General features: G+C 33.9%; 2 pseudogenes; both read right to left on the bottom strand.

Moving 5' to 3' along the window:
- Nucleotides 1–2516: 2516 nt before the first annotated feature.
- LOC149261827 (elongation factor 1-alpha pseudogene) lies at nucleotides 2517–5957 on the bottom strand (annotated as a pseudogene).
- A 13631-nt stretch (nucleotides 5958–19588) lies between these two features.
- LOC149261826 (elongation factor 1-alpha-like) lies at nucleotides 19589–24550 on the bottom strand (annotated as a pseudogene).
- Nucleotides 24551–24785: the final 235 nt, after the last annotated feature.

Below are 24785 nucleotides of genomic sequence, written 5' to 3'. Positions count from 1 at the left end.
CATTTATGATAAGACGAGATCTTGAAATGCAAAAACAAATATAGAATAAGAAAGTTAAAACTCTTGCAAAAAGTGACATGAGGAGTCACCAAGGAAATGAACTGCACAAGGATAAAAAGAAAATACTCTGTACACATATCCAGTTTTACATATAAACTAATTACCAATAATTTATCAAAACTGGGCTTTAATATAAACCCCACATTTTCTCAATCCGAAGAAAAATGTGAGGTACGCATGACAATACAAACATTAAAAATAAACCAATAATAGAAATTATTAATGTTTGCATTGTAGTGTTGGCATTGATGTCAACAAGCTCTTGGCCATATTTATGTGTGATGAGTGTTTTGTGATGTGTGTTTGGCTTGATGGTCTTGTTAGCACACATATGACTAGACCTAGTGGAGGCTGAGTAGAGATGGATTCCACATGTGATATTGGTTTGAGGTTGGCATGTTGTTCTTTTTGAAGATGTTATTGTTGTAGGAGGTTGGTGTGCTACTTTAGATGTTGCATATGTCTCTACATGTCTTGGATACATTAGATATGCTACTATATGTGTTGAGTTGTGGATGGTTATGTTGTAGGTGTTTCCACCAATGTTGGTGGCAGTTGTATGACATGATGCTGATGTTATAGGACTTAAACATGTTGCTGTAAGTGATGGAGATGTTTATAAAGGTTGTGGTTGCTGCTTGAGGAGCTGGAGGTGTTGGTCTTGGTACTAAGGTTGCCAAAATAAGTCTTGCATGTCGTAGACTTGTTCTTAGCCTATTTCATCAATTGAAAAATTATCATAGTGGCTTGGTGGAGTGTTCAAGAGAAGAAGAAGATGATTCATCAGGTGGCAGAGGTTTAGGGCTGAAGGATTGAAGTTTTACCTTAGTTTTATCCTCGGTTGCATGGAGAAAGGCTTGTGGGAGTGACTGAAAGGCTCTAGTTGCTGGCATGCAAGCCTATGGGAGCGGTTATAGCCTTAGTCACATGGATCCAGTGCTACGGGAGTAACTAAAGGGTTTCACAAGAATTTCTCTAAATTTCTTGCCTAATTCTTCTATTGTGGCGACATTCTTGATCGAAACTTTTTGGTGTATGGTCGGAAAATTTTGTGGGACCTCCAAAATCTAATTAAATTTGAAAATATCAAAAATGTTAATGGAGTTAGTGGTTGATTGAGTCAATGAGCTAAATTTGGATCCAATTAAACATATGAACAGAGTTTTTAAGCCTAATAGTTCTGTGTAATTATTCAGTTGAGCACTTGAGTTCATATTTATATTGGAGATAAGTCAATGATAGTTTGGTTGGATGAGTTGTGTGTGTGCGAAGAGAGTGAGCTTAGAGAAGAGTTTTCAAACTGTATGAGTTATGTATGCATGTTTTATGAATCAAATTGCATTAGTAGTAACAAATAGTTGAAATATGTTTCAACCATATATTTATGCAGTGAGTGAGATGTTGATGTGTGGATCGGGGTAGAGTTTGAAGATATTGTTTTGCAGCTCCTGTGAAGATTTTTGTGTGGAGTATTTAATGTTTGTAGTTTTGTCTTGTATTTTGTGTGCTTAGATGCCATGTTGTTGTAGTGCTCATGTTGAGAAAATGAGTCGAGTCTAAAATATTGTGAAATGAGACTCACATGGAGGAAGGGAAGGTGTGGAGGCTTTGAGTATATAGTGACTTGGCAGATTCAGCAGAAGGAAGAGTTTTCTCCATCCAATGGTGGTTAGATAGTTCGACAGAAACTGGGCGAGGCTCATTGGTCATGATAGTACTAGGATATCAGTCTGTAGAATCAATTATTAGTTCAGGAGTAACCAGGTGAGGATCCATGATCGTGGTGGTCTTCAAAGAATGGTAGTCCATAGATCTGGAGAGAGAAACAATTTCCTATTTGAAAGGGCCAATATACTGTGAAGGAAGTCGAGTCTTCCGTCTCATGGGAATAAGTTGATCCATGTATAATGTTTCAACATATAATAAAATAATTGGGCAACACAACAACAACAAGGTGATTTTTTTCGCAATGAAGAGTTTTCCACTAGAAATACTTGTGTCCATTTTGTGATTGCTTTCATTGTTTCTTATTTATGCTTGATGCATTAATCTCTAATTATATGTTTTAGTTTATGCATGTTAAAGATTAAATAATTGGAGAAAAGTTTATAAGTGCTCACACAACTAATTGACTTTCTCCCCCCCGCCCCCCTATTAGTAGTAATTTAGTTTCCAACACTTAACACCCTTCTTCCCTTAATTCAACATCATAGATTTCCTAGCAGTGTAGACAAACATATGATTTTCCCACAAATATGAAATATGAAATCAACTTACCCTAAACCATTAAATAGTATTTACTAGAAAATAATGTACATGATGCCACTACCAATCAAGAACTCAATTCTGCATTTGACAAAGTAACTCTACTAACATATTATCAGGAAAATAAGAATCATGCAAGCACACAAAATGCAACACAAAATTCTCCATTCCCAATCACTTTGCCGGAACATTCACTTCTTTTTCGATGCTTCCTTGGTGACCTTGTCACCACTAGGCTCCTTCTTTTTAACAATTTTAATGACTCCTACAACAATTGTTTGACACATGTCCCTCACTGCAAAATGACCCAATGGAGGATACTCAGCAAAGGTTTCGAAAACCATGGGTTTGGTTGGAATCATCTTGACAAACCCAACATCTCCATTCATAAGGAACTTGGGCTTCTTCTCCAATTCCTTGTCAGAACGCCTGCCAACCTTGGTCATGATCCCAACAAACTTAATGAAAATGTGGGAAGTGTGGAAATCCAACATAGACATAACCATTTCCAATTTATCCTGGATGATTCATGGTAATAACTTGTGCCGTAAAGTTGGCAGCTTCCTTTGCTGGATAGTTCCTAGAATTAGATGCCACAAAACCACGCTTGAGATAGTTAACAACAACATTCTTAACATTGAATCCCACACTGTCACCAGGAAATGCCTCTTGAAGAGCTTCATGATACATCTCAATAGACTTAACTTAAGTGGTCATCCCAGTGGGACCAAAGGTAACAATCTTACCTGGCTTGAAGATTGCACTTTCGACATGACCAACAAGCATAGTCCCAATACCACCAATCTTGTAAACATCCTAAAGAGGAAAACTTAGAGGCTTGTTTGAAGCACGCTTAGGCTCTGAAACCTAGTCAAGATCTTCCAAGAGTGTTGGACCCTTGTACCAGTCAAGGTTGGTAGAATAGTCAATCAAGTTGTCACCCTCAAAACCAAAAATAGGCACAAAAGGAATCTTGTTTGGGTTGTATCTAATCCTCTTCAAATAAGAAGATACTTCCTTCAAAATTTCATCATAACGAGCCTTTGAGTACTTGGGTGTAGTGGCATCCATCTTGTTATGACAACAAATCATTTGCTTCACTTCTAAGCTGAATACCAATAGGGCATGTTCTTTTGTCTAGACATCCTCGTAGATACCAATTTCAAAACCTCCAATGGTGGAGTCAATGATCAAAACTGCACAGTTAGCCTGAGACATTCTAGTAATCATTTTGTTCATAAAATCATGATGGATAGGGGCATCAATCACAGTGTAGTAGTATTTAATTGTCTCAAATTTCCATAGTACAATATTAATTATGATACCACATTCACGTTCAGCCTTGGGCTTGTCAAGAACCCAAGAATACTTGAATGATATCTTTTTCTTCTCAGTAACTCCTTTCTCAAAACGTTCATCTTATCAATTACTCCAAGCTTGTAGTTCAAATTCCTAGTAGTTGTTAACCCCCCAAAAAAAATATAAATTTTACTTAATATTATTTTTATTTTATATAATAATAATAATAATAATAATAATAATAATAATGATAATGATTTTCTCCATATTATAATAATTCAAAAAAAAGTAATGTTATTAATATAATATTGACATTAAATTCATGTATACATGTATCAACTATTTATTGAAATTACATCTTACTATGGGACATTAAATATTAAATGATTTGGTTATACTAAACAATTTTATGATTCAGATAATATAAAAAATTCCAATTGAAATCAATCATTTACTATTTTAATTTATGAACAATATCTAACAATCTTTTCTTTTATGTCTCCACCTATGTATCTTTTTTTAATTTTTTTAATTAAAAAAATTCTTAATTTTACTGCCTGTTTTGTAAATAATGCCATAATGCATATATGCTTATTTTCTAAATAATACCATAATGTATATATGAATTAACAATTAAACTTACAATATTTATAACAAATTATTATAGCAAATTATATTTATTTTATGAAATAATGTCATTAGAAATTAGAAATTATATATATAAATATAAGAGACAATATAGTGATTTATGCGCAACAACAATATATTTTAATTACGTTTGGAAATTTTATTGTAATTATTTGAATAGTTAAACTTGTTACCAAATAGATTTATTGTGTTGGAAGATGGTGTTCACGGTATGAAAAAATAAAAAGGCCTACTGAATTCTTTTCATATAATTTTTATATAAATTTGAATTATGATAAATCGGTATCAATGTATATACTGATTAAACATAAATAATAAAAATAAAAAAGAAAAATCTAAATATAAAATTCTTCTTTACACATTAATATAATATGATAAATGATATATTATATAAGAGAGACATGATTTTTTATTTATTTTTAATAAAAAGATAATTTAGTTACTAAGTGCCTCAGCTTAATTGAAGATGATTGTGAAAATAAAGTGTTATTTGAAAAAGAGATTAGTTTCAAATCTCACCATTATTGTTTATGTAAATAAACACCTAAAAATTATAGTGATAATAATTAAAATCTAGTAAAAAAGAAATAAACACAATTATCAAATTAACCATCAAATATTAAATAACAAAATCAAATTAACCATCAAAATTGAGAAATAACCTTTTTCCTTCTAATTTAACCTTTTTCCTTCTAATTTGATCCCCATACATATATTTATAATTTGATTATGCTAAATTTTAACTACTCATGCCGAACTTTTTCTGACAAATTTATATTTTTTTGGTCAATTTTTAAATTATAGATACTAAAATTGAATTTACCCTCGCTGTCAGGACAGACGGCTTGCCGCCTCCCTACCCGGGTTCAAACCCCTCCATGCATGTTTCCAACTGCTGCTGCAGCTTATTTGTTGATCAATCTTGCTCCGCTACTCCGATTGCGAATTCGATCTTGCTTCTGTAAATATATGTTTCTAGAGGGACTCACCCCCTCATTTCAAAATTTGAATTTAAATTCAAATTCAAATTCAATACAATGAAAAAATTGAATAAAAATTTTCAATTAAAAAAAATGGACACTATACCATATATATATATATATATATATATATACTCAATTTCAACGTAGATAAATATAATGATAAAGATAAAAAGATATTTACAGAAGCAAGATTGTGAACTCAATCTTGCTTCTGTAAATATATGTTTCTAGAGAGACTCACCCCTCATTTCAAAATTTGAATTTAAATTCAAATTCAAATTCAATACAATGAAAAAAATTGAATAAAAAATTTTCAATTAAAAAAAATGGACGCTATACCATATATATATATACTCAATTTCAACGTAGATAAATATAATGATAAAGATAAAAAGAAAGAGAGAAAATTTCTGAATCGTGAAGTTTTCCAGTACCAGACCTGTTTCACTTTACTGTTGATTAGACTTTTCCGGACTTCCACATCATTCAGTCCATCCATAAAGCTGGACATAAAAATAACTTGGAAATTATCACCCAATCATGATGGTACACTCACAGGCGATGATATTGCCGGTAGCTTCAGACGCCTATACCTGAATATGGCCACAGACGAATGATGGCACCATTGACAACATCTCCAGTCTGTCTTCCTTTCTGGACCATGCTACAACTCGATACGTACAACAGTCTGAATTTCGACATTTTTCCGGAATTGCAAGCTGAGCAATTTGGACACATACATTTATAACCATGCTTGCCGGAATTGTAAATATCTGCTTAGGGAACAAATTTAAACAAAATGTTGGCAAATATTGCAGGCATTGCCAGAGTGGCCGTGTTTTCTCCTAATATATATCTTGATATAGTTTTGACCGGTTACTATTTATAGTTTAATGAAAATGTGCGATACAATCTGCCCACATATTTTCACTGTTCAGTACAGTCAAAACAGTGACATCCGTCATCAAAATTTTAAAAAACACAGAAAATGTAGTAGGGATCGACAAAATAACAGGACGCCAGGATGCCTGTGTTTCCAAAAATATGACCTTCAAACTTACAGCGCTGAAACGATGGGAATAAGACAGTGCACACGCAACGATAATATTGTTGTCAGGATTAAATCTCACCTCGACAATATGGGGCAGGAGATTAAATGGTGATTGTCGCATTAGGTGAAGAGCTGGCCAATCATTCCTGTTGCAGGGTTCAGATATTATGCATTGTGTGCTGCGGAAGACATTGCCAATTGAAGAAGAACATGTAACTCATCGCGTACGACTGGTATTTTTATGTATTTAATTATTGAGCTTAGAGGCTTATCATTCTATAGCTCAGTATGATGAGTATGATGTGTAATTATCAAAGTTGAAATTTTGCTTATTTACATAAAAAAAATTTAAGTTAAACAAAAATATACAAAACATTTAAATAATGTCAGTTTATAAAGAAATTTGAACGTGAAAAACTCATGTTAGATCAGTATTTAATATGGATCTATGCTCATTATTATTATCCAGTTTTAAATTCACAGGGCAATCCAAACACCAAATTGGTGTATGAGACTCTTTATTTGCGGGACAAGGGATCTAAACCATATGGATCTATGCTGGTTATTATTATTATCCAATTTTAAGGTCACAACCAAGCCAAACACCAAATTGCTGAATGAGACTCCTTATTTGTGGGACAAGGGACTCACCTCCAAACCATTAAGCCCACAAACTGTATTCAATATATTGGAAAGTATCATCTGTACTCTTATGTATTCAATATCTTAGAAAGTATCATCATTAGCCTTTAAGGTAATCTACCCCTCTGGTTTCCTCTTAGGAAAACACATGCTCTTAACCATTAAGACTACTCAAATTGTATTCAATATATTAAAAAGTATCATTGATACTCTTATGTATTCACTATCTTAGAAAGTATCATTATTAACCTTAGTTGTAATGTTTGTCTTGTTATGCACTTTAAGGTAATCAAGGTTACAACTAAAACATTAAATTGTTTTAGTATATAATTCTCTAAATTTTAAGAAGGTGAATATATTTGAATGCAAATTTTTATAGCTATTCATATTGTAAATAGATTTTTGGAATTAAGTGTGTATGTAAGGTGAAGGGTTCCACTTTCTAGATAGATACTTTGCCTATCCTAATGACAAAGGAAATTTTTTGAAAAGTAATGCTAGAGGAGGAAAATTTGTAAAAAAGTTTAAAGGGAGACATTTTTTTTTCCTGAAAATTATTATTATCATCACCTAGTGATAATTTTCACCTTAATCTTTTCTTTTCTTTATATATTTTAATTAATACTCTAATATCATTATTCAAAAAAAAAATTTAAATCTTTGGAATAGACATATGAGTGACCCTACTTACACAATTAAATTCCACTTATCTACTACATGAATCTGAACCTATTTTTAGGTACTTTGTTTTTCTCTTAATTTGAATTTCTAACCTTTTAAAAATATCACATACCTTTCACCATTCCATTTACTTAAACTATATAATTAAAAATTAATAATAAAGATAATATTTCTTTTAAAAATGAAATACAAAATAAAATAAAATATTAATTTTATAAATAAAATAAAATATTAATATAAATAAGAAATTTTTTATAATTTACATTACTAAAAATGAAATGGGTTTAAACTTTATATATTTATATTTCTTTTATTATGATTTTGAAAAATATGAAATTTAATGATCAAATTACTATAGAATTTTAATAAATAAAAATAACTTCCTTATAACTTAGTTATAAGACAATTAAAATTCCGAATAAAAAGGTGTATCCAAATTTTATTAAAACTTTTAATAATGTAAAAGAAACTTTAACAAAGAACAGGGTCATGGTAGGTTGATAACCACTTTATAAATTTTATATGTATAAATAATTAATTTAGTGATATTTTGTATTATTTTATATTAAAGAAATGTAAAGATACTTCAAAATCATGTCAAATCTGAAAAAAAATCGTATCTCAACCATTGCTGAAGAGACTCAAATCCTAGTCAAAGAAAAACTACTACAAACTTTGCTTAAGGGAAGCCTGGTAGACGACACCGAGAAAACCTTAGTAAAGACGTTGGTTTGGAGATTACTCAAAAAATAGTTTTTATTAATTAGCTAATTAAAGGTAATCAATAATTTTGACTATTTTCCTGTTTTTTTATGCCATTTTTTCTTGAGTCTTTTTTTTTTCAAACTCCTTTTCGGGCTTTATGATTCTCTGTTTTCCACCTTAAACTTAATTTGCTACGCCTTTACATTCCTATAAATATGTGCCTCTATTTTTATATTCTTATTAATATATTGTTAATATTGATATTAAAAATATCAATTTAATTACTATTATATTAATAATTAGTTAATAATATATTTCTTATATTTAATTTTTAATTTGAAAAACAAAATTTATATATATATATATATATAATTAGTATTATAATATTAATATTTTATTTTTTTGTTTGTCTAAGTTGTCTATGATTTTTGAGGTTTAATTTTCGGTTTGAGGAGTCATGACTTATCGGTATCTAATTCCTCAAACTCACTGAGTCGATTGAGGAGCCGAGACTTAGGGGAATCTAATTTGTGAAAGTCACTGAGGGATCGCACCTGGCTTGGGCCACATCAACCCTAAGCTGACTAGGTTTTTTTAGCATATCTTCTCCCTCTAGCATAGGGCACAATCACCCCATGAGATTTGGTCCTGGGGTGCCTTGATGACAAGGCACATCTTCAACTCGTTGTGCTAATAAAACTTGACAATATGTCATCTTTAAAATTTTATTTATTTATTAATTAATTTTATAATATTAATTTCAATTCTATTATATTAATACATTAATTAATAAATTATTGTATTTATAACTATTTATTTTAATATTAATGATATTTAAAATTCATTAATGCTTTATAATTAATATTTTACTATTATTAATATTTTAATTATTATTTTACTTATAATATTATTTTATAATTTATTATTTTTTTTCTCATTTTTGTGAGTTCCTTCTCCTCTCATTTTTAGATGAACCATTTTAATCTCATATTTTGCTTAAACTTATGGATACACCATTAATATTTTACCATTATTAATATTTTAATAATTATTTTATTTATAATATTATTTTATAATTTATTATTTTTTGGTCCTCATTTTTGAGAGTCCCTTCCCCTCTCGTTTTTAGATGGACCATTTTAATCTCATATTTTGCTTAAACTTATAGATACACCATGTTTGAAAAATTTTCATACGTTGGATTAAAATGATCTATCTATTAGATTATGATATATTACTTTATACGATATTTTTAACTTTGTATGAGTGGCTTTCTTTTATATTTGTACAAGGATATTCCTTAAACTCATAGATACATTCAGTTTAAAGATTACATTTCATTTCATGATTGTGCAGTGACAATATGGTTTATTTGGTGGGGATTTGAATTGAGCAGGAATCTTTCTTGATGAATGGAGGACGGTTTTCTAATGGAAAGTAGTTTTTTTTTTTTACATTATATAAATAAGGCATATAATATTAATACCAATTTAAAATTATTTAAATTTTTTAGTCATAAAGTACTTTAAACAAATATGCAATGGACTTAATTATTAGAGAACAATACAATATTACAAAATATTGTGTACAAAAGGAGTAGAGGAAAAGTATTAAATTAGTACTTGATTTCAACCTAGGGGTATGTCACTTGGAATATACTAAAAAGATGATTGGGAGAGTATAAATTTGATACTTTATTTTAACATAGGAATATGTTACTTGGAATAGATTAATGGAAAAATTAAATGGCTCTATTTCTAATTATTTTGGTTGGTGTTGGGAAATAAAATAAAATATTTTAAAATTCTTTAAATTGTATTTTTAATAATTTGGATTTATTCATAAATTATGAATCATTTTAATTTCGATCTATTCATAAATTATGAATAATTTTTAAAAATCATTTTTAAATTGTACTTGGGCAAACCTAGCAAAGTAAACCTAAAATCCAAGCTAGACTATATCAAAGGCACTTTAGGGATTATATGAAAAGAGAACATCCTACTTGTCATCCTACTAATGTTATCAAGGTTGCGTGCAATAGATCAACTCAGTGAATTTTTTGGATATCATCCTACTAATGTCATCTTACTTATGTTATCAAGGTTGCATCCATTAGATCAACTCAACTAACTTTTTGGATTTTATCTTCAGCTCCTAAGGTTTACAATGTTATAACAGAATACAAGAATTGACTAAAACGTTTCTCTCAAATTGGGTTCATTGGAAAAGAAGAAAGAGATAATTCAAGTGACCTGGACCCATATTATTCCCTCTTTGTTGTCCATGTAGATCCCCAAACAACCAATGGGGTGCATGTACAACCAATAATATGTCTAGTAAAAAAATAATAACATAAATAATTGCACAATCAAAAGCATTTTTTGAACTATAAAAATACCATACCATACTACACCATTTGCACTTAGTTAATCAAATGGGAAACTTGTTTTTGTGACAACAATACTTTTTGTGAAAATATAAGAAAAATTACAATAGCTAATACTTTCATACCTTGGAAAGAACATACATCATTCTTCAATTATCTACCTAAATACAATTATGTTTATAATAAAACCAGTTCCTCAAAGACCAAAAAAACATATAGAATAATAAAGTTCAAACTCTCAAAAAAAGTGACATGAGTCACCAAGGAAATGAGGTTCATAAGGATAAAAAAATAATAATCTGTACACATATCTAGTTTTACATATTAACTAATTAGCAATGAATTCTCAAAACTGCACTTTAATATAAATTCTAAGTTTTCTCAATCCAGAGAAAAATGTTAGGTATGTAGCACAATACAAATATTAAAAATAAACCAATAATAGAAATTATTAATGTTGGCATTGTAGTGTTGGCATTGATGTCAATGAGCTCTTGGTCATATGCATGTGTGATGAGAGTTTGATGATGTGTGTTTGGCTTGATGGTCTTGTTAGTTGGAATTGATGTCAACACACTTAAGACTGGACCTAGTGGAGGCTGAGTAGAGATGGATTCCACATGTGATGTTGGTTTGAGGTTGGCATGTTATGTTGTTTGGAGATGTTGTTGCTACAAGAGGTTGGAGTGCTAATCTAGATGTTGCATATATCTCTACATGTCTTGGAGACATTGGATATGTTGCTATATGTGTTGAGTTGTGGTTGTTTGTGTTGGAGGTGCTTCCACTATTGTTGGATGCAGTTGCATGAAATGATACTGATCTTACAGGACTTAGAGATGCCGCTACAGGTGTCGAAGGTGTTTAGATAGGTTGTCGTTGCAGCTTGAGGAGCTGGAGGCATTGGTATTGGTACTAAGGTTGGTAGAATAAGTCTTGCATGTCATAGACTTGTTCTTAGCCTATTTAATTTATTGAAGACTTGTCACAATGGCTTGGTGGAGTGTTATGCTCTTAACCTGCGAGAAGATACCAGAATACCAAACATGCGAAGAAATATACCCAGAACACAGAATAATGAGAAATAACAACATGTATTTTATTATTTAGAAAGGAAAGCAATGTTCACTAGCCTTATCAAGGGGGCAACCTCCAATAGAGCTATGCTCGATTACAAAATAAGACACGATGCTCATCAAGGGGAGTCTCTATCATTTATATAGGATTCATACATGCAATACCATGGGTCAGTACCATGGTTATTATTAATAACAACTATCTAATACCATGGCCCATTTGCAACTAACTGTGGTCCCTTGTTTAAATGCAGGTCAACCACTTACAATTATTAATATGGGCTTTATTGACTCTTTAACTAACTATAACTATGACCTGACCCTATTACATAAATAAGGGGGTTAGGTTTCGACCCTACATCCCCTCCCCCATAAAAATAGCCTTGTCCTCAAGGCTGAAGCTATGGAAACTGCTGAAGAACAATGGTTGGTTCCCAGGTCGCATCTTCTAGAGAGGTGTCTTTCCACTTGACGAGGACTTCATTTATCATGCGGGCATGCAAGTGTTGTTCTCGCATGTCAAGAACCTATTTAGGTTGGAGCCAAATTGAACCTTCTTCATACACTTCTGGTAGATTGGTTTGAATTCTGCAATTTTTCCCAACCACTTTCTTGAGGCATGAGACGTGGAAGACGGGATGGAATTTTGCAGTGGGTGGTAAGGCTAGGTTGCAAGCTACTTCTTTGATGCACTGAAGTATTTGATACGATTCGTAGAATTTTGGAGATAATTTCTGACAACCCTTATCTTTGAGTGATGTTTGTTTATATGGTTGCAGCCTTAAGAGTACCTAATCCCTTTCTTGAAATTTTCGCTCTAAACGATGTTGGTCTGCCTGTTGCTTCATGCGATTTTGAGCTTGATGAAGATTCTCTTTGAGGTGGGCAAGCATGGTTGCACAGTTCTATAGGAGTTGATCCACTGCTTGTACCTTAGAGCATCCCTAGATATAAGAAGTAGGTGAAGGGGGGAGTTGACCATAAAGTGCTTCATATGGAGTCATCTTGGTGGTGCCATGAGAGTTTGTATTATACCACAATTTGGCTAGAGGTAACCACTGTACCCATATATGTTTCTTTTCTTAAGTGAAACACCTGAGGTAGGTCTCCAGACATTTGTTGACTACTTCAGTTTGACCATCAGTTTGGGGATGATAGGAAGTACTGAGTTGTAGTTGGGTACCTTGTAGCCTAAAGAGTTCCTGCCAAAAGTTACTAGTGAAGATTGGGTCACGATCAGACACAATGGAAGTGGGCATGCCAAGCAATTTGAGGATCTGGTCCATGAAAGATTGAGCCACCAAAGCGGGTGTAAAAGGGTGGGGTATGGCGCAAAAATGAGCATTATTAGAAAGTCTTTCCACAACCAACATGATGAATGTCTCCTTGCCTAACTTCGAAAGACTAGTAATGAAATCCATAGAAACCTTCGTATAGATTGAGGTAGGGATGAGCAATGGATGTAAGGTGCCTGGGGATTTGACTGTTTCTCCTTTGTGTCACTGACACACATCACACTCAGCTACAAAAGTAAGAAAGTCCTCTTTCATGCCTGTCCAAAAGAAGGAACGTCGAGTGCGAGCATAAGTCTTCTGAAAGCCTGAATGGCCTGCAATGGGAGATGAGTGAAACTCTGCCAAAATGTGACTTTTGAGTGTGGATGTTGGTGATATCACTACATTGTCCTTGTAGCGAAGAATATCATTATGCCAAGAGTAGCCCGCTGTGGAATTTGGATCCACTTGCAAGTTATTAATGAGTTGGGAGAGCGAAGGATGTGAAAACCATTCCTTGCGAGCCTCTTCAATCCATTCTGGAATGGGAAGAGAGATTGCTAGTAGGGTACTTGCCTCCTCAAATTGGCGTGATAACACATCCACTACTACATTTTCGCGCCCTTTCTTGTAAATTATCTCATAATCATATCCCAACATTTTGGCTAGCCATTTATTTTGTTTTGGCGAGGATAGGCATTGATCCAAAAAATATTTAAGGCTTTGATGGTCTGTGCAAATTTGGAAACGTTGCCCCAATAAGTATGGTCACCAGGTGTCCATTGCATGTAAGATGGATATCAGCTCCTTCTCATAGGTAGATTGTCCCAAATTTGTCCCACTTAGTTGTTGGATAGTGAAGGCCAAGGGTTGACCTTCCTGCATTAAGAACACCCCAATACCCGTACTTGAAGCATCACATTCAATCACAAAATATTTGGTGAAGTGAGGTAGTGCCAATACGGGAGTGGAACGCATGGCATGTTCGAGAGCTATAAATGCCTTTTGCACTTCATCATTCCAGAGGAATGAATTTTTCTTGAGAAGGTGAGTGAGGGGTCTAGCAATGCGACCATAATTGTGGAAAAATCTCCGATAGTAGTCGGTGAGTCCCAAACATCCTCTCAAACTCTTCAAGGTCTTTGGTTGAGGCTAATCCTGCATTGCCTGGATCTTTATGGGATCCACCCTGACACCTTCACGCCCCACAATGTGGCCCAAATACTCAACTTCTTTCATGCCAAAAGAGCACTTGGAAAATTTAACAAATAACTTATGCTTCTGGAGCAGTTACAAGAGCAAGTCTACATGCTAAAGATGTTTTTCCCAGGTGAGGCTGTAGATGAGGATGTCATCAAAGAAATCAATGAAAAAAAATTCTGAGATATGGTTTGAGCAGGTGATTCATGAGGCTCTGAAAAGTGGATGGGGCATTACAGAGACCAAACGGCATGACCAGGAATTCATAATGGCCTTCATGAGTTTGGAAAGTAGTCTTTGGAATGTCTACTTATTTCATGTGAATTTGGTGATAGACCGAGCAAAGGTCGAGCTTAGTAAAGAATTGAGCCACATGTAGTTCATCCAACAAATCATCAACAACCGGGATGGGAAATTTATCTTTGACCATCAGCTTATTGAGGGCCCTGAAGTTTGGACACATACGCCATTCCCCATGTTTCTTGAGCACCATGACCATAGGCAATGAATAAGGACTAATGCTAGGACGAATGACACCAGCTTCCAGGAGTTCCTTGATGATTTTTTCAATTTCATTCTTTTGGGCAAAACGATATCTATATGGGCACACATTTGGTGGTTGTGCCCCTGGGACCAAAGTAATGGCATGATCATGTTCCCCTCTCGAGGGTGTAAGCTCATGAGGCTTTTCAAAGACCTCCAGATGGTTGTTTAAGACCTGTTGTAGCATAGGATAAATATGAAGAGAATTGGGCTCGAAGGCCTGTATGGCATTAAATTGGGCTATAAATCCATGGTGGCCCTTTTTTAACAACCTTTCCATCCTATGTGAGCTGATGATAGAAGGAGGACTTTCCTGGAGCCTCTGGAGGGTATGCGTGTGGTCATTCTGCTTAAATCTCATATATAACTCCTGGCAATCCATTGTGATTGGGCCAAGTGTTCGGAGCCATTCAGCACCCAAGACAATGTCACACCCACCCATGTTGATGGCAAACATGTGGGTTTTTAGGTGATAATACCCCATCTGAAGTTTGACATTTTCACAGTGACCTTCGTATTTCATTGTCCCCCCATCAGCAATCTGGACCTGGAAATTAGAGACTACTCTGATAAAACAATGCACTACTTTGACGACTCTTTGATGGATAAAGTGAGTTTGGGGAGAAGAAATTTCTCCCAAAGAATGGAGAAATATAACCATTTCTTCTGGTGTAGCTGGAAGCTCATTATTTGGCTCGTTGTCCTCATCTTCCTCCTATGGTCCCTCAATTGGTGGGGCTTCCTCAAATGAACTGTGATCAGTAGCATCAATTTGAAAAAAATTGGGTTCCTTGCATTTATGCCCCGGGGAGTATTTTTCATCACAATAGTAACATATCCTTGATTTCTTCTTTCCGCCATTTCCGCTAGTGACACCTTTTGAACCTTAACTGTTTGGGTAGTACTTGGAGCCTGGGTGAGGTGTCCTTTGGCTATGAAATTTGGATGAGTCGACTGTGCCGCTAATGGGCGTTCTACTTCACAAGTTGTTGTGCAAGCTGCCAGCCATGAGACTGGGTGTTGCATCCGAACGTGCGCTTGTATGGCGTCTTTGAGACCACTGATAAAACATTCAAAGTAGAATTCATCTGCTAGACCTCCTGTGCAGAAGGCTAATGCTTCAAAGGCTTTAATATATTCTTGCACTGTGTCTCTCCGTCGAAGCTTAGTAAGATGACCCAAAAAGTTAGATTCATGGTCAAAGTGATCAGAAAGGGCTTTTGAGAATATCTGCCAAGTCATTGGCCTTGCATAGCAGCATTGATGCCACTTCCACCATTGCCATCTTTCTTGGTCCAAGTACAGACATCCCACACTGAGCTTAGTCGCATAATCTCTGATGTGATTCAATGTGAAATATTGCTCCATTTATGATAGCCATATGGCCAGATGAGAGCCATTAAATTTATAAATGTCTAGCTTGGGTGGTCGAGGCTGGGATTGTTGGTGGTTTCCATAGAAGTGAAAAGAATGGCTAGATTCGCCATCAAGGATTTCATTAAAAGCATATGCCTCCTATTATTCCCCTGACTTGCCCTTGGTGATTATGTCATTTAAGGACTGGATCTGCTTCGCTAATTCCTCCAAATTGTGTTCAAGGGAGTCTATCTTCTCATTAGCCATAGCTTGAGCTCTAGTTTGTACCATTCATAGATCCGGTGCACTTTTTGTTACTCTGAAAAAAAATTGGGACTACCTAAAATTTTGACAGTGACAAGTGAATGGTACCACCTTGCTCAGCCCATCGACCTGATTCTTATGGGCTTAGTCTCCTATAAGCGTCCCAGGACGGTCTCAAGCTTTTTTTTTCTTTTTCTTTTTTTACTCCGAAAGGAGTTTTACTCCTCTCTTAGGAATACTGTAGTCACGAATTCCCATAAAAGTTAATTGTGCCCAATGTCCTGTGAGAATCACGCCCAGGTATAGGGGCCACAGGCCTCCCTGAACAAATAATCAGATTTGTCAGCGAAACCCTCAACTGCAGAGTATGAGTAGGAAGGTGGTAGTGATCGAATCCTTATTGTTATATCTGAATGGCGGATCTGATTGTTGCGGTTGCGATAGAACCTAACCTGCTAGATCAGATCTGGCAAAGATGAGGTGTGATCTAGAGAGAGACAAGGGAACTATGGTCTCAACGAGTGTTAGGTGCTACAGATTGCAATATACATAAGGTTCCAATATTAGTACTCGGCCCAATATTTCAGGGCACTAACTAAGGAGGATCAACTGTATGCTTAGTTGTACTACCCAACTACCCTATTGTATGTGCGAGTAATCTCCCCGAGTGCTATTCTTGGTGTACTGTAGCAATAAGACGGTTGATATTTTATCTATAGTGAGGTTTCAAGTGAGCCTAGGGGGCTTCCGATATACCCAGAGGGTACTTGGAAGACAGCCCATGCGCGGTTCTGTCTAATGCGCTACTACTCGAAGGGGTACCCATAGCGGTTACAATGGAGTTCAACAAGCGTGAACACCTCTTGTATTTCCTGAACGCATGCCTCCCCAAATCCTCAGGTTTATGTGCTCAATGACAGATCCTGTGGTTTAAAGATGCCAGAACATGTCTCTAGCAAAAAAAAAAAAATCTGCTAAAAATGGAGATCCCACCGGCCTTGGAAAGTGCTCTGATACCACTTGTTATGCTCTTGACCTGCGAGAAGATACCAGAATACCAAATATGTGAAGAAATATACCCATAATACATAATAATGAGAAATAACAAAATGTATTTTATTATTCAGAAAGGAAAGCAATGTTCACTTGCCTCTTCGAGGGGGCAACCTCCAATAGAGCTCGACTTAATTACAAAATAAGACATGACACTCCTCAAGGGGAGTCTCTATCCTTTATATAGGATTCATACATGCAATACCATGGGTCAAAACCATGGTTCTTAATACCAACTACCTAATACCATGGCCCATTTGCAACTAACTGTGGCGCCTTCTTTAAATGTGGGTCAATCACTTACAATTATTAATAAGGGCTTTATTGACTCTTTAACTAACTATAACTATGACTCAACCCTATTACATAAATAAGGGGGTTAGGGTTGGAACCTAACATGGAGTGTTCAGGAGATGAAGAAGATGATCCATCAGGTGACAGAAGTTTCGGGGCTGATGGATTGATGTTTTATCTTAGCTTTAGCCTTAGTCACATGGAGACAGGCCTTTCGGAGTAGCTGAAAGGCTCTATTCACTGGCATGCAAGCTTGTGGGAGTGGTTATAACCTCCATCACATGGATCAATGCTATGGGAGAGAATAAAGGATTTCATGAGAATTTATCTGGATTTCTTCAGTTGCTCAGCTATTTTTTATGTTGTGGCGACATTCTTGATCGAAACGTTTTGGTTTATGGTCAATAAATTTTTTCGAACCTCCAGAAGTTGATTAAAGTTGAAATTATCAAAAAGGCTAATGGAGTTAGTGGTTGATTGATTCAATGAGTTGAATCCAGATCTAATCAAGCATATGAACATAGCTATGAAGCCCAATAGTTCTGAGTAATTATTGAGTTGATCACTTGAGTTCATATTTATATTGGAGATAGCTCAATGATAGTTTGGTTGGATGATTTGTGTGTGTGTAGAGAGTGAGCTTGGGGAAGAGTCTGCAAAATGTATTATTTGTCTAGGTAGATTTTATGAATTAGTTTGTAGTAGTAGTAGCAGATAGCTGAATTACGTTTCAACCATATATTTATGCAGTGAGTGTGGTGTTGATGTGTGGATTGAGATAGAGTTTAAAGAGATTGTTTTGTAGTTGTTTTGAACAATTTTCTGTGGAGTATTTGATGTTTGGAGTTTTGTCTTAGATTTTGTGTGCTTAGATGCTATGTTGTTGTAGCTCATGTTGAGAAAATGAGTCCAGTCTGAAATATTGTGAAGCTAGGCTCACATGGCAAAAGTGAAGGCATGGAGGCTTTGAGTATATAGTGACTTGGTGGATTTAGTAGAAGGAATAGTTTTCTTCATCCAATGATGGTTGGATAGTTCGACAGAAACTAGGTGAGGCTCATTGGTTGTGATAGTACTAGCATATCAGAGTTTCTAGAGTCGATTGTTAGTTTAGGAGTAACTGGGCAATAATAATTGATCGTTGTGGCCTTCAGCAGTTGGTAGTCTGTAGATCTGAGAGAGAAACAATTTACTGTTTGACAGAGATAGGATATTGTGAAAGAAGTCAAGTCTTCTAGATCATGGGAGTGATTTTATCCATGTATAATTTGTTCAACATATAATAAAATAATTGAGTAGCACAGTAGCAGCAGGATGGTTTTTTTCCTGGTGAAGGGATTTCCACTAGAAACACATATGTCCATTGTGTGATTGATTTCACGGTTTCTAATTTATGTTTGACGCACTAATATCTAATTATGTGTTTTAGTTTATGCATGTTAAATATTAAATAATTGGAGAAAAGATTATAAGTGCTGACACTACTAATTCACTCCCCCCGCCCCTCCAGTAGTGATCTAGTTTCCAACAATTAATACCCTTCCTCAATCCAGCTGCATAGATTTCCTAGCATTGCAGACATACTGATGATTTTCCCGCAACTACGAAATCTTAAATAAACTTACCCTAAACCATTAAAAAGTATTTACTATAAAATAATGTATGTTATGTCACTGTCGACCAGGAATCCAATTCTGCATTTGACAAACTAACTCTACTAACATACTATCAGGAAAATAAAGAGGCATACAAGCACATAAAATGCAGCACACAATTCTCCATTCCCAATCACTTTGCTGGAACATTCACTTCTTTTTAGCTACTACCTTGGTAACCTTGGCACCAATAGGCTCCTTCATTTTAAGAACTTTGGTGACTCCTAAAGAGACTGCCTGATGTATGTCCCTCACTGCAAAACAACCGAATGGAGGATACTCAGAAAAGGCTTCAACAACCATGGGTTTGGTTGGAATCATCTTGAAAAACCCAAAATCTCCACTCTTAAGGAACTTGTGCTCCTTCTCTAGTTCCTTGCTAGAACGCTTGTCAACCTTGGTCATGATCTCAGTGAACTTGACAATAATGTGGGAGGTGTGGCAATCCAAAATAGGCATAACCATTTCCAATCTATCCTGAATGATTCATAATAATAAACCGTGCCATAAAATTGGAAGCTTCCTTTGTTGGATAGTTCTTGGAATCAGATGCCACATAACCACACTTAAGATCCTTAACAAAAACATTCTTAATTGTTGACTCCCACATTGTCACTAGAAAATGCCTCTTCAAGAGCTTCATGATACATCTCAACAAACTTAACCTCAGTGGTCTGCCCAGTGGGACCAAAGGTAACAATCATACCTGGTTCTAAGATTATACTTTCCACACGACTAATAGGCACAATCCCAATACCACCAATCTTGTAAACATTCTTAAGAGGCAACCTCAGAGGCTCATTTTAAGGACGCTTAGGCTCTGAAACCTAGTCAAAATATTCCAAGAGTGTTGGGACCTTATACCAATCAAGGTTGGTAGAATTCTCAATCAAGTTGTCACCCTCAAAACCAAAGATGGGCATAAGAGGAAAATTTTCTGGGTTGTATCCAATCCTCTTCAAATAAGAAGATAGTTAATTAACAATTTCATCATAACAAGCCTTAGAGTACTTTGGTGTAGTGGCATCCATCTTGTTATTACAACAAATCATTTTCTTCACTCCTAAGGTGAACACCAATGGGGAATGTTCTCTTATTTGACTGTCTTTGGAGATACAAAGTTCAAAACCTCCAGTGGTGGAGACAATGATCAAAATTGCCCATTCAACCTGAGATGTTTAAGTAATCATATTCTTGATAAAATCACAATGACCAAGGTCATCAATCATAGTGCATTAGCATTTAGTTGTCTCAAATTTCCATAGTTTGATATCATTTGTGTAGGTTTTAATCTTGTACAAAAATTACCTGCAAACAAATTCTTAAAAATAGAAAATATACAATGATTAGAATATAAAACAAATACACAGATATTTACCCTGGATCCTAAAAATGGGACTATTAGATTGATTTTTCATTATGTTGCTTTCAATGTTACAATACATATATATACATGCACAAGCATTCATAAAACCCTGATCCATTAACCCTCGATTATAACATAAATGTAGTTCCCTTTACCTGATCTACAAAATACCATGGGAAGAAAACCATCATGCCCAAAACCATGTGTGAAACCCATGCACAAAACCATAGGTAGGTATGCCCACCTAATACAGGGTCTAGAAAAAATTCCTAGGGAGCTCCTCGGACACCATGTAGGGGGGATACCAACCCCCTGCACTCCCCAAACCCCATGCAGCGGGGCTACCACTCCACTACAAACCACCCAATAGGGGGGCTGTCGGCAGCCCCCGAACTTCGCTCGTGGAGCTAATCGGGGGAATAAAATAACATACACCCAACAAATTGTGATACCACATTCACATTAAGACTTGAGTTTGTCAAGAACCCAAGCATACTTGAATGATCTCTTATTCATCTCAACAAATTCTTTCTCAAAACATTCAATCGCACGCTTATCAATTTCTCCAAGCTTGTAGATAAAATTCCCAGTGGTTGTTGACTTACCCAAGTCGACATGCCCAATAACCACAATGTTGATATGGTTTTTTTCCTTACCCGTGATGAATTAAAACCTCTTAACAAAATCATCTGCTTGACTCTGGAGAATCAAAAGATTTGAAGAACAACTTCGCAATGACATAGATATCAGAGAGACTCGTACAAGATGAAGAGGAAAAAATGACTCCAACTCTAACATTAGTAGCTTACTTTGGTAGACAAAAATGACTAGCAGAAGTTTGGCAATTGGGTTCCTTGGTACTGTTACCAATCGTCCTAGCCTAGGGACTTTGTGAACGAGAGCGAGGGAATTTCCTACACGAGCTTTAAGGTAGAAAATAAATTTTGGTGCTTGATATGGATGATGATCAATCAATATGGTGTCTTTATAACATCCTTGGCAATTAAAGACTTCCAACTACCTTGCCCTGATCATCGAATGGTTGAACATGTTATGATCGTTTAACACATAATCCAATGGTCCATAGTGATGACATGAGGGCAAGAGGGAGGTTCTTCTCAAAGGGAACGCCTTACGACATAATTATTAAAATTATTTTGATGTGATAGGCATATTATTATTTTTAATTGAGGAAAATTGCTTATAATTTTGTTAATAAACAAAAATTACAACAAAATAAATTGAATTGAGTTGAATTATTATTTTTATTATTTTTTTAATTGAGCCAACATTAAGTTTTTTTATTATTATCATTATTTGATTTAATGCTTCATTTTTTCAGACACTACAACATCTCATATATTAAACTGATATTTAAATGTTTACACTCATTTATTAACATTACAACATCTTCACCATTGCACCCGAAAATATGTCTAGACCCAAAAAATATAAATTTTACTTATTATTATTTTTATTTTATATAATAATAATAATAATTTTCTCCATATTATAATAATTCAAAAGTGATGTTATTATTTTATGTAATATTTCCATTTAGTTCATGTATAAGTTATTTATTGAAATTACATCTTACTATGGGACATTAAATATTAAATGATTTAGTTATGCTAAACCATCTTGTGATTCACATAGTATAAACAATCCCAGTTGAAATCAATCTTTTACTATTTTGATTTATAAACAATATTTAACAATCTTTTATATCTCCATCTATGTATCTTCTTTCTTAAACATTTTTTTATTAAAAATAATGTTATTTTAACTACTTATTCAGTAAATAATACCATAATGCATATATACCCTAATAAGAATCTTTAGCAAATTATTATACTCAATTACATTTCTTTGATAAAATAATATGTTATAAGAGATTATTATATATATATATATATATATATATATATATATATAAAAAGAAAGAATATAGTGATATATGCAAAACAACACTATATTTTAATTGCCTTTGAAAAGTTTATTGTAATATAAATTTTACTTATTATTATTTTTATTTTTTATAATAATAATAATAATTTTCTCTATATTATAATAATTCAAAAAAAGTGATGTTATTATTTTATGTAATATTGCCATTTAGTTCATGTATACATGTATGATTTAGTTACTAAACTATCTTTTGATTCACATAGTATAAACAATTCCAATTATAATCAATTTTTTACTATTTTGATTTATAAACAATATCTAAAAATCTTTTATATCTCTATCTATTTCTTAAACATTTTTTTATTAAAAATAATGATATTTTAACTACTTATTCAGTGAATAATTCCATAATGAATATATGCACTAATAAGATTACAATATCTTTAACAAATTATTATAATAAATTATATTTCTTTTATAAAATGATATCTCATTAGAAGTTATATATATATATAAAAGAGAGACTATATATATAAGAGAGACATATATATATATAAGAGAGACAATATAGTGATATATGCAAAACAACACTATATTTTAATTACCTTCGAAAAGTTTATTGTAATTATTTGAATGGTTGAAATTGTTACCAAATAGATTTAATGTGTTCGAAGATGGTGTTTAATGTGTTTGAAGATGGTCTTCATGGTATGAAAAATAAAAAGCCCTACTGAATTCTCTTCATATAATTTCCATATAAATTTGAATCATGATAAACTGGTATCATTTATATGTATATACTCATTAAACATAAAATTCTTCTTTATACATATTAAAATAATATGATAAATAATATATTATATAAGATAGATATGGTTTATTTTTTTATTTTTTCATGTAAATAGATAATTTAGGCACTAAATGCTTATAATTGATGATGATTGTGAAAATGAAATATCATTTGAGAAGAGATTAGGTTCAAATCTTATCTTTCTTATTTGTGTAAATAGACACTTAACAATTATAATAATAATGAGAATCTAATAAAAAATAAATAAACGCAATTACCAATACTTCTTATTAAAAAAATAAACGCAATTACCAATACTTCTTATTAAAAAAAGGAGTTGTCTATAATGGGACTTTTTGGAGATTCCGGTGACGGAATCCGGCGGAAGAAATTGAGGTTAAATCTTGATTTGTTGCAGTTAAAATGGTTTTTTAACTGCATATTTGGATTCAGCACCCTGGAAAACCCCTGGGACGCTTTGATTGTGCAGAAACTAGCTATCAAACTTGCGAATCCAATAAATTGCTGCGGATTTTGACCGGAAAAACCCACCGGAAAAGCTTCCAAAAAGTCGCATTATAGACAACTGCTTAAAAAAAGATAATTTATTTCTATTTTTCTATTTTCAATGAATTTTTTTCTGACAGTTTTCTATTTTGTCTTCGGTCTTTAAAATTCGAATTCGAATTCAGATTTAAATTCAATAAGACACCATAAAAATTTAAATGAATTTTTTTTAATTAAAAAAATTCAGCATTATTCGAGGTAAACTCAATTCCAACCAAGCAAGTTAAAAGTAAAGAGAATCTCTGAATCGTAAAGTTTTCCAGTAACAGACCTGTTTCACTTTACTGTTAATTAGACTTTCCGGGACTTCCACATCATTCAGTCCATCCACAATGCTCAACATAAGAATAACTTGGAAATTATCACCCAATCATAGGCGAAGATATTGCCGGTAGCTTCAGACGCCTATACCTGAATATGGCCACAGACGAATGATGGCACCATTGACAACATCTCCAGTCTGTCTTCCTTTCTGGACCATGTTATTAAACTAATAAACTTAAATAGCGATTCTGCATGCGGAAAGAACTGAAAAGAATCACTGAAACTTAATGCCCAGGGATACGAGTTACCTCCAGCCATTGGTGATGTTTGATGAAGGCCGCAGTCCACTTGCATGCTACGTCTTCAGCACTCCAGCTTCAATCCAAGCAAAAGAAAAAGAACACAAGAATTCTGAAGGCACTTCCGAGCTCTGCTATCTCAGCTAGATGGTG

The sequence above is a fragment of the Pinus tabuliformis genome, chromosome 6, assembly GCF_031772625.1.
Source record: "Pinus tabuliformis cultivar Carrire ecotype Pingquan chromosome 6, CPIR1, whole genome shotgun sequence".
Lineage (NCBI taxonomy): Eukaryota > Viridiplantae > Streptophyta > Pinopsida > Pinales > Pinaceae > Pinus > Pinus tabuliformis.
The sequence above is the reverse complement of the archived record's forward strand: the minus strand, read 5'-3'. Positions and strand labels throughout refer to the sequence as shown.